This window comes from Cnephaeus nilssonii (assembly GCF_951640355.1).
Source record: "Cnephaeus nilssonii genome assembly, chromosome: 7".
Taxonomy (NCBI): Eukaryota; Metazoa; Chordata; class Mammalia; order Chiroptera; family Vespertilionidae; genus Cnephaeus; species Cnephaeus nilssonii.
The window spans coordinates 66,222,136-66,232,339 of NC_137078.1; the positions used below are offsets into that span (position 1 = coordinate 66,222,136).

A 10,204-nucleotide genomic window follows, 5' to 3' on the forward strand; every position below is an offset into this window, starting at 1 on the left:
ACAACCCTCAGAATTCCTTTATGGACTTTGTGTTATTCCGCTGTTTAGAGCCACAGTAGGGCTGGGAAGGTAGGAAGCTTTGATGGGCTTTTGAGCCATTAGGATCTAGATTCAGATTCTGGCCTTACCATATACTAATGAAGTAACCCTGGACATAATGCTCAACCCCTCTGTGCTTCACTCTCATCATCTATAAAATAGGGACAATAACATCTACAACAGAGAGTTGCTGTGAGAATTAAATGAGCTAATATATATCCAGTTCACGGCACAATGCCTGGCATAGAGTAGGTGCTCAATAAATAGTAACTATTATTCAAACTTGGGATACGGTTTGCCAGATCAGTTGTGGCCTTGGAAAGTCCTCTGTTGACCACAACTGGGCAACATGAAGGAATAAACTGTTAGCAAAGTACAAAGGCAAAGAGATAGAATTTGGAGGTTTTCAGATACATGATACAGGTTCCAAGTGCTTGGTTGGTTCTGATTCCTTCTGGCAATATTCCAAATTCCTTTGAGCCGCTTTTCCTCCCCAGCAAGAACGTCTGACTCTGACAATGCCTGCATCTTCTTAACATTTCTTACCAAATACCCAGATGAGCCCTGAAATCCTCTCCTCATTCTTGTATTCTTCTTGGCATAGGGCTGGGGAAGGGTGAATGTGGCCAGATCAAACCTACACAGATCAGCCTGCTACTGGGTCTTATATAGGTTGGACACCCAATTCTCTCTCAATTCTTCCTAAGATTTTTGCTGTATAGGGAAATTTCTCCAGAGCTTAAGAACTAGTTTCTCTATAGAAGTTTCAGAGCAAAACAGCAGCAACAACAAAAACACATCAAGTATACAAATAAGGGTTCCATCATATCACTTTCAAGACAGAAAACATCAAGGGTGAGCAGATAAAACTAAGGCTTGTGGTATCTCTGTCCTTGGTCCAAAAAGCCAGATTTGAGCCTTTCACTTCCTTGCTCCAACACCTCCAATGAGTGTCCACTGCTTCTTGAATCCTAAGCTCCTGTGCTGTCACTTAGGGCCTCCAAAACTTGCCCCAGACCATCCATCCTGCATTATGTCTTACTACTCCTCAACTGAAGTCTTGACCTACAGTCCAGGCAAAATAGACTGTTTCTTTTTTTTTTTTTTAAATATATTTTATTGATTTTTTTCAGAGAGGAAGGGAGAGGGACAGAGAGTTAGAAACATCTATGAGAGAGAAACACCGATCAGCTGCCTCCTGCACACCCTCCACTGGGGATGTGCCTGCAATCAAGATACATGCCCTTGACCAGAATCGAACCTGGGACCCTTCAGTCCGCAGGCCGACACTCTATCCACTGAGCCAAACCGGTCAGGGCAAAAATAGACTGTTTCTATGGAACTGCCCTCAACAATTTCCAGCTTCCCACACTTGTATATAATTCAATCCCCTATAACATTTTATTGCACATCTCCCCCTAGACCAGTGATGGGCAACCTTTTGAGCTTGGTGTGTCAAACTTCGCCAAAAAACTGAGCATAACTCGGGTAGTGTGTCACTTTGAGGAAAAAACATTATTTCGCAAATGTTTCATCCTCAGGAGCAGCAAATGTTTCATCCTCGGCATGCGGCCGCCTCAGAATTGAACCTGGGACCTTTCAGTGCTGACACGCGTGTCATAGGTTCGCCATCACTGCCCTAGACTGTGAGTTAGGGACAGGGCAGAGACTATTTCTGATTTGTTTCTGGGTCCCCTATACCTAGCACGGGGCCTGGCACACGGCAAACACTTAATAAATATGAATTAATGAATGGAAACACCTGAAGTTACTCTTTCCTTAAAGTGTTTTAGTTGGACTCTTATTAGCAGACTAAGTATAGTCTGGGTTAGAGCCAAGAAGTAGAAAAACCGGAGAGAAAGAAAAGAAGCATGACCAATGAGATCCAAGCAACGGAAAATAGGTTTTAAGAGTAAGGTAAAAGAAACCAGGGCTGTTTAGCCTGGAGAAGAGAAGATGAGCCCTAACTCGATTTTGACTTTAAGTACACAAAAGGTTCTCATGAGAAAATCTTGACCTCATCCTCCCTTTATAATCAGAAGAAACGTTTCCATATTCATGGAAAATGGAACAAGAAGAAATGGCTTAAGTTAATGCCAGGGGGGTTTAAGGAGAAGAGAAAGGAAAACCAAATTAGGCACCATTTTTCCAGAGATACTGTTATTGTAGTTTTTGGCAAGAGAATTGGAGTGTCTTGATTAGCACTTCTGTTGAAGGCTGTGCAAAAGGGAATAAATACGCTGCTCTGTTTCTGTTTACTGTGGACAGAGGTGGGAAAGACACAAGTCAGGTAAGATTTTCTAATGAGCCAAAGACTTTTTATTGACCCTTTTCCTATAGGCACTTTTTTTCATGTCATGCTTTGCAATCCCGTGATGGAACAATCTAGCATTTCAAAGTTTCCTGATGGGGCAATGGAAAGAAAGAGAAGGCAACAATGTCACAGTAAGACAAGGATAATGCCCTAATATATACTTTCTATAAAAACAATATCTAACTGGACATTAATAACAATTATTAATATTATTACTATTAAAGCTAATATTAGTTGAACACCTACTATGTGCTAGACACTGTGCTACTAGTAAGTGCTTAACATAACTTATCTCAATCCTCATAATAACCCCATGGTATAGGTAATATTTGTATCCCATTCTACAGAAGAATAAACTGAGACCCAAGAAGGTTAAATAACTTGCCCAAGTCACACAGCTAGCAAGTGACAGAGCCAGGACTAAAACCCAGGCAATATGTCTCTAGAGGCAACATGACTTTAATAAAACGAGGCATGCGGCCCCACCAGCCGCGACTTTGACATGCCTGCTCTAGAGTCTACTAGTATATACCTAACTACTGTCTCTCCCTATATACCTAACTACTATCTCTCTATATAAGAAGGATGAGAGGCTAGAATTTAAACGCTAGAGTCTCTGGATCTAGGTTCATATTCTCAGCTACTTCCTTATACTGCCCCAAGTCAGGAAGAACAATGAAACACATGAATGACATTAGCAAGAGAAGAGATTTCAGAAGTGAACCAAAATACCCCCCATATTACAGAGAAAGAAGCTGACATTGAGAATTCACAGGTTATAATGAGCAGAATCAGGACTTGAATGCCAGTCTTTTGACTCCAAGTGTAGTCCTCTTTCCTCCATTATAGATTCTTGTTTAATTTGAGAGTGAGAAAATGAAAGAAAACTATGTGCCAAATCAGTCCCTCCCTAGGCACTTTTGTAATGAGCTGTTAATCTCACATTAGAACCTATGCCTGAACTACAAGGGTGCCAGAAGTCTCTATAAATGGATTCTAAGATCCTACTAGCTAAGAATGGCAATACACTGATTTATGGTACTGCAGGAGCTGCCATAATGCTCACATATTAAACCAATCAAGCAGCCCTAGACCAGGCATTTTCCATAAGTAGGTCAGTAGTTCACAGTTTAAGCCTGAACTGAACTATGTCAACAGCCTCCTCACCAATGTCCCCATTCTGGGACCTACTTTTCTCTAGTCTGGCCTCCATTCTGCAGTCACAATAAACACAGTCCTAGTCATGGCCTGCAGAGCCTTGCAGCACAATGGAAAAAGGAACATGGGTCTTTGAATCCAATACTCATAAGTGTGGACCAAGTTCTGCCACCTACTAGCTACCTGACCTTGGGCAAGTCACTTTAATCTTTCTGAGGTCTGGTTTCTTCATCTTTAAATTGGAGATAAATATCCCCATATTACAGGGTTGTGAGGATTAACTAAATTACAGTGTGTAAAGCATCTAACATATTGCAAGCCACAAAACAGAGCAGACACTTGGTAATGTGAGTGCTCGTCTCCCCACTCCCTTCTCTACATTTTGAGCACAAACCACCATTTCAGCTTATTTCCACTCCTCACCACCTCACCAACTCCATTTCTCTCCCCCAACACACACACACACACACACACACACACACACACACACACACACACTCATTTCCACCTCTAGGCCACTATTCAAATTGCTCCTTCTCACAGGAATTAACTTCCTCCAAGGCCCACCATAAATTTTCCACCTTTAGGAATCCTTCTCTAGACCCCCTTTGTTTGTGTTGGGATTGATTTCTCCTTCTTCCAAACTCCCACTTTGTTTACATTCTTTACTACGTTTACCATAGTCAGCCTGATTTCAGTTATTTATGTACTTATCTATTTTCCCAGCTACACTAGAGGGAGAAGGCTCTAAGAAGAAAATTTCTTATAGGACAGGAAATATGAGGTTTTCCTGTGTATATTTCTCAATACCAGGGTCTTCTACATAGCAAGACCTCAATATTTATTTATTGAATTGAATCTTGCCTCCCTTGACTGGGAATCTTTACAGAAAAGATCCTGGAGTGAGTTTACTCTAAAGTTCTTACATTTACTGCCTGATTTGATAGACATGCAATTTTTAATTCTAATGTTCCTAAACTAAGATCCACTGATAACCATGTCAGCACGCTTTATTCCTTTAGCCATTCTCTCAACACACTTTGGACTCCTCTCAAGAATCCCTCCAGGGTATAGATAGACATTGCTGGGAGGATGGCATTCATTCACAGAGTAGGGTGATGTGGGAGCAAGCTCCTTGGTGAACTGTTCCCCCCAACTGGTTAGGAGATGACTACCATTAAAACCATATTTAAAACCAGAGTTGTGGATCCTAAAGTAGATCTGGATGATTTCTACCTGCTTCAGTTTCCAAATCTATAAAATAGAGTTTTGGGATGATACATATAAAGCACTTAAAACAATATCTGCCACATAGTAAGCACTCAATAAATGTTAGATTAACAATGTAGTAGACTGGAAAAAACAAAGAGCCAGGACTTTTCACTTCCAGCACTATTTCCACCACTGACTGATTCCCTGTGCAATCTTGATCAAGTCCTCTGCCCTCTAGGTCTTTTCCCAATCTGCAAAAGTAAAGAGATAGAACCAGATGATTCCCATGCTCCTTCTACCTTCAACGATGTATATTTTTCTATGAACAACAAAGAGCCTTCTGTTCCATATGCTGAAGCTGTTGGCAAGGGAAAATGTGAATGTGTAGCTGCTGGCTCCCAGATGGGAGGAACCAAGGACAGGGCAACCGATAGCAAACCACCTGTGCACTTTCCCATTTGTGAGCTATACTAGTATACACTGAGTGGCCAGATTATTATGATCTCTGAACGCATAATAATCTGGCCACTCAGTGTGTATATATATTCATGCACCGGGCCTCTAATATATATATGAATTCATGCATGGGTGCATGAATTCGTGCATGGGTGGAGTCCAGCCAGCCTGGCCAGGGGGAGGGGACATGGGCGGTTGGCCAGCCTGCCTGCTGGTTGAACTCCTGGTTGAGGGGACAATTTACATATTAGCCTTTTATTATATAGGATATACAGTGAGTGGCCAGATTATTATGCGTTCAGAGATCATAATAATCTGGCCACTCAGTGTATATCATACTCAGTGCAGGTCCCTGAACAAAACGTACTGCAAAGGCAAGACAAGAGCCTGAAAACAAGAGCAGCAACGAAGAATCCTCTTTTGTGCAGAATACCTGCACTTTCTTGCCTTTGATGCCTGTAATTAGGGCATAATCAATCTACACCAGGGCTCTCCTTAGGCACATCTTCTCTTGAAGGAAAAACACAAAGGCCCACTCTGAACCTGAAAGCTCATAAAACAAAAACCAAAGCAAGTAAATAAAAAATTTCACTGACTCATTCAACCACAAACACTGCAGAGGCCTACTATGTACCAGGCAGAGGAGGGATGAAAGAGACATGGTCCCTTGCCACCAATGTACTCAGAGTACATATGGGGTGATATACCTGAAGGCAGACAGCAAACAGAGTTATAGTCGAGCTGTGGCCTCTGCTACAGAAGATGGGAAGGGGACAACTAATCCAGTAGGGGGATCAGAGAAGCTTCACTGACAGGTCACATGAGACATGGGCCTTGAAAGATGAGGGGGAAGAGGGGACTCCAGGAAGAGGGAATACAAGCAAAGGAACATGCAGAGAGTGTTTGAGCAGCAAAAAGTAGTTTGTTTTGACTGGGTCACAGGGTGCAAGACAAGGGGAAACAGGAGAGAAGAGAGGTTTTGGAACAGATTATGGAGGAACTTGTGTATGAGGCTGAGGAGTCCAAACTCTATACAGTAGGCAATGAAGCCCACCAAGGTTTCTGAGCAGAGATAAAAAAATGATGAGAAATTGTCTCAGGAAGATCATATGGGTACCCATAAAGAGGATGCAAAAGGAATCAAGTTGGTAGATTACTATGAGACCACGTAACATGAAACCACACTTCAGATGCACGTGCAGGAACCCAACAGCTCCCGTTCACAGAGCTCCTCTCTGCCATGGTCCAGCTTCATGCAATCTGCCCTCAGGAGGTGCTCACTTGCCAGGCCCTCTGGCCATCAAAATCTTCTGGAGAACTAGAGTAACAGGCCTCCCAATCCAAGTCAAGAACCCAATTATCCTTCTGGGTCACCGTAAGGGAAGAGCTGATGTGGGATAAGTTGGCACCAATCTTCAGCTGGCCCAGCTCCATATAAAAACCCAACCCTCACTCTCCACTTTACATCACTTTCAGCCTACCTCTCTTTAGAGGGGCTGAAGCTAAGGGCCGTGGGGCTGAACGCACCTGGCCAAGGGCTAAGGAGCCAGTGAGGCAATATATATCAACTACCCAGCATGGCACTTGGCACATGGGCCATGGTTTGCAAGCATTTGTTCCTTTCCCATACTACAAGGTCAGAGCCACCTATAAATCCCACTGAGGCTTCAGGACCTAGGTCACCTCAACTCTCCCCCCAGGGCCTCCCTAAAGTACCTTAGTCCAAAATGACCGACCTCATATAAATCACATCCATTTCATGACAGGTGCCATGCTGGGTGACACACGGAATTCTATTCAACTTTCACAATGACCCTACTTTGCCCTTTCTATACAGGAGAAAGGAACGTTCTGAGAGGGGAAATGACTTGCCAGAGGACACACAGATAGAAGTGCAGAGGTGAGATCTGAACCCAGGACCGCCGGACCCAGAGCCACGCACTTCCAACAGGTCATCCCTGTCACCGTGCTGGCCCCGCTCCTGACCACCTGACAGGTAGCCTGGAAAGTCCCTCCCTAAGGGGAGAGATGGCACCCGACACTGTGCTCTCTCCTCAAGGCACAGCGACCCGCACATGTCAGGAGCTTTTCAATGAAAACAGTTAACTTTAAAAGAATGTAGGACAAGGTATTAGAAATTCCTCACATGAAAAATTACTCATGATGTTGGACCGCCTGAGCCTTGAACCCAGTCATATAGCTAGCAGGACTCAGTCTCAAATTGGCCCCAGACTGAGCTCCGACCTAGGACACCTGCCACACCCCGCCCCGACCCCAGGCGCAGGCCAAGCCTGACCGGGACCCACGCCGCACCCTGAGCTCCTCACAGACGGAGCCCTGAGAGGACCCTAAAAAAAGCGTCCCCTGGGCTGACACCCGCAGCAGAATCGGGTCGTGACCTCGGACCGTTCTGAAGGCCCTGATTTCTCCGTCCCAGGGCATGAACTCACTCCCAGACACGCCCTCCCCAAACCTCGCTGCACTCGCAGGGATACCTCGCTGTCTGGTGTTCCCCTCAGCGGACTTGCCACGGAACCGGTCGCACTCCCCCACCAGCAGATCGCTCAGCTGAGGACGCGGAAGAGGCGGTACTAGACCCGAGGGGGCGGGCCCGACCGCCGAGGAGCGCGGGGGGGCGGACCTGCGCCTGCGCTCTGACGGCTACGCCCAGGGAGAGGGTGGGGCGAGCTCAGTAAACTGCGCAGGCGCGATTGAGAGGGGCGGGGAGGTTGAGGGGAAGTGGGTGGGGCTTAGCTCCTTTGATGCTCAAACTTTTAGAGTGAAGTTTGAGAAGCCTGGGAAGCGCCAGGAGGGAGGAGGCCGGGAAGCAGCAGGTGTCATTAACATTTACCGAGAGCTTCTGCATGCCAAGAAGGAATTTTTAAAATGTCTTTTACACATGGGGATATGCTGCCTGTCTTTTCTAAAATGAGAGCTAATTCTGTAAAATTTCTTAAAAGGTTTGGGTGCCTATAATTTCACGATGAGAGTTTCTCCTTTAGTAAAGCATTCCCCCAGTAGTTCAAAATAAAAAGACTTAAAAGTTCATTTCAAGTCCCCCCTCACACCCCCCCCCCCCCCCCCGTCCTCTCCCAAGATGCAAGTGTGATGAGATAACAAGAGTGCTGACTTGGGTTTGATTCAGGTCCTGACTCTGAGTGTGTTTCCTCTGTTGTGAAATGGAAATAAATATCCCTTCTCTTCCTGTCTCAGGATTGTTATGAGCCTCTTGGACTTCCTTCCCATCATCCATCTGAAAAACATTAATTCCCTTTCCCCTTCTCAGCCCAGTCTTCTCATCTGCATGATGGAAGGAGGTCTGGAACATTAGAGAACATTCAGGGCTTTGCTAGATTTCCCAGTGTAGGCTGGAGAGGGGTTCTTCTCCCAAGCATCTGTATTCAGTCACTTTCAGAATCTCTCAGTCCAACCTGGAGGCTCCTGTGTATCCTGATCTCTCCCATCATCACCTTCTGGGCCCATCAAGCTTCATGTGCTCAGAGGCCATGCTGGCCTGTTCCTTGAATGTCTCAATAGCCAGCTGCTCCTGAGCCACTCAGGCCTAGGTTCCAATCCAGGTGCTCAGAATTGCTATGTCCTCCATATGGCAACCAAGTTCAGTTAACACAGAGAGGAGGGTTCTGGGAAACTCACAGGAGGAAGGGCTCCCCCAAATCAGGTGGAGCAGCAGCCATGCTTGTGGCTCCCTTTTCCACACACTACATACAGCTCCCAGGGAAGGGGAAGTGGCAGCAGGAAACCTCAGAGAAAAGGCTGCAGTATTCATGAGGGCTGAGGGTGGTGGGGCAGCCTTTACTCAATAGGTGGATGTTCTGCTCCAAGATGCGGAGACTGGCTCACTTTCTTATTCCCTGCTCCAAATAGTTTTATGGGTCCAGGAAAACAAAGGCTTCAACAGCCTGGCTGCCCAAACTGTCCCTCTGCCCCTAATACATTGCCTCTCCCAGGACTCTCTCATGCAAAGTTTTGCCCTTTGGATTTGGGGAGGGTATTTTTTTTTTCTCTTCTGTCTCCTCTTTCCTCTCTATCTCTGTCTAGTCTTCTCTAAGCATCCCTCTCTGAATTTCTCAAAACAGTTTGTGATGGCTATTAAGGAGCAGGCCTTGGCCACAGTTCTGAGGTTAATTTATCCTTACTGCCATGGTGTATTTCAAAACAACTATGACCTCAGAACCTGAACTTTCTACAAGTCCGAACTCTCCAGCAATTGAGGGAGTGAGTGACCTGTCACAGGAAGTGTGCAAGAAGAGCTACCTTTTAGAATGCTGGACTTGGGCTTCCTCTGGTGAGCCAGAAGGAGGGGCAGCAGAGTGGAGGGCCTTACAGATCCTAGAGCAGTGAAAGGGGGGATACTGGGCACCAAGGAAGCTAGGCAGCTACCCAAAGACAAACTTGATTCAATAAGCTATTGTATATCAAGCATTTAGAACTGTACCTGACACATAATATTAGCTATTATTGTTATCATTGTGGATGATTCGTAGACTGTGAATAATGAAGGAGCTTAGAGTCAATTATTTCCTTGCTTCCACTCCTGGTCATGAAATAGATGGTGGAAATGGAAGTCTGGAGGGGTCTGCCATAGTCAGGGGCTGGGTTGGGACTAGAACCCAGACCTCTGCCTCCCAGGAGAGCTGCTGCACAGAGCCAGGCTCCTTCTTAGGTAGAAGGAGAGCTGTAGGTGGGCCTTTGCTGACTCTTAAGAACCAAGCTGTTCTTCAACTCGTGTGGGCAGTTGAGGGTAAGGGGCAGTGGAATAAAAGCAAGACCTGAGCTGAGAGACTCAGGTGTCTCCTGGGGAATAAGCTCAGGAGTCAGCCCCATGTCAACAGCATTTTCTTGAGAAGCACTTCCTCTGCTGTGATTAGGGCTAGCGTTGTTTCTGCCCTGTTCCTTAACCCATTAGCTCCAATAAACCACCCACATTAAGGGGGTGAGAACAGCCAGTGGCAGGTGACCTAAGCTGAAACAAGTAAAGAACCTCCCAAAAAGAGACTGAGTTCC

The 10,204-nt window shown here is 45.5% G+C and overlaps 1 protein-coding gene across 3 annotated transcripts in view; it reads right to left on the reverse strand.

Moving 5' to 3' along the window:
• Positions 1–10,204, reverse strand: part of MKNK1 (MAPK interacting serine/threonine kinase 1) — a 45,374-nt gene that overhangs the window by 32,943 nt on the left and 2,227 nt on the right. The window contains exon 1 of one of the 3 annotated variants that reach the window (XM_079776868.1): positions 7,675–8,164. The exons of 1 other annotated variant lie outside the window; for it this stretch is intronic. The gene's annotated coding sequence lies outside the window, so the exon portion shown is untranslated. Of the gene's footprint in view, positions 1–7,674; positions 8,173–10,204 lie in introns of those variants that run through there. One more of the 3 variants, XM_079776871.1, reaches the window with a different exon arrangement.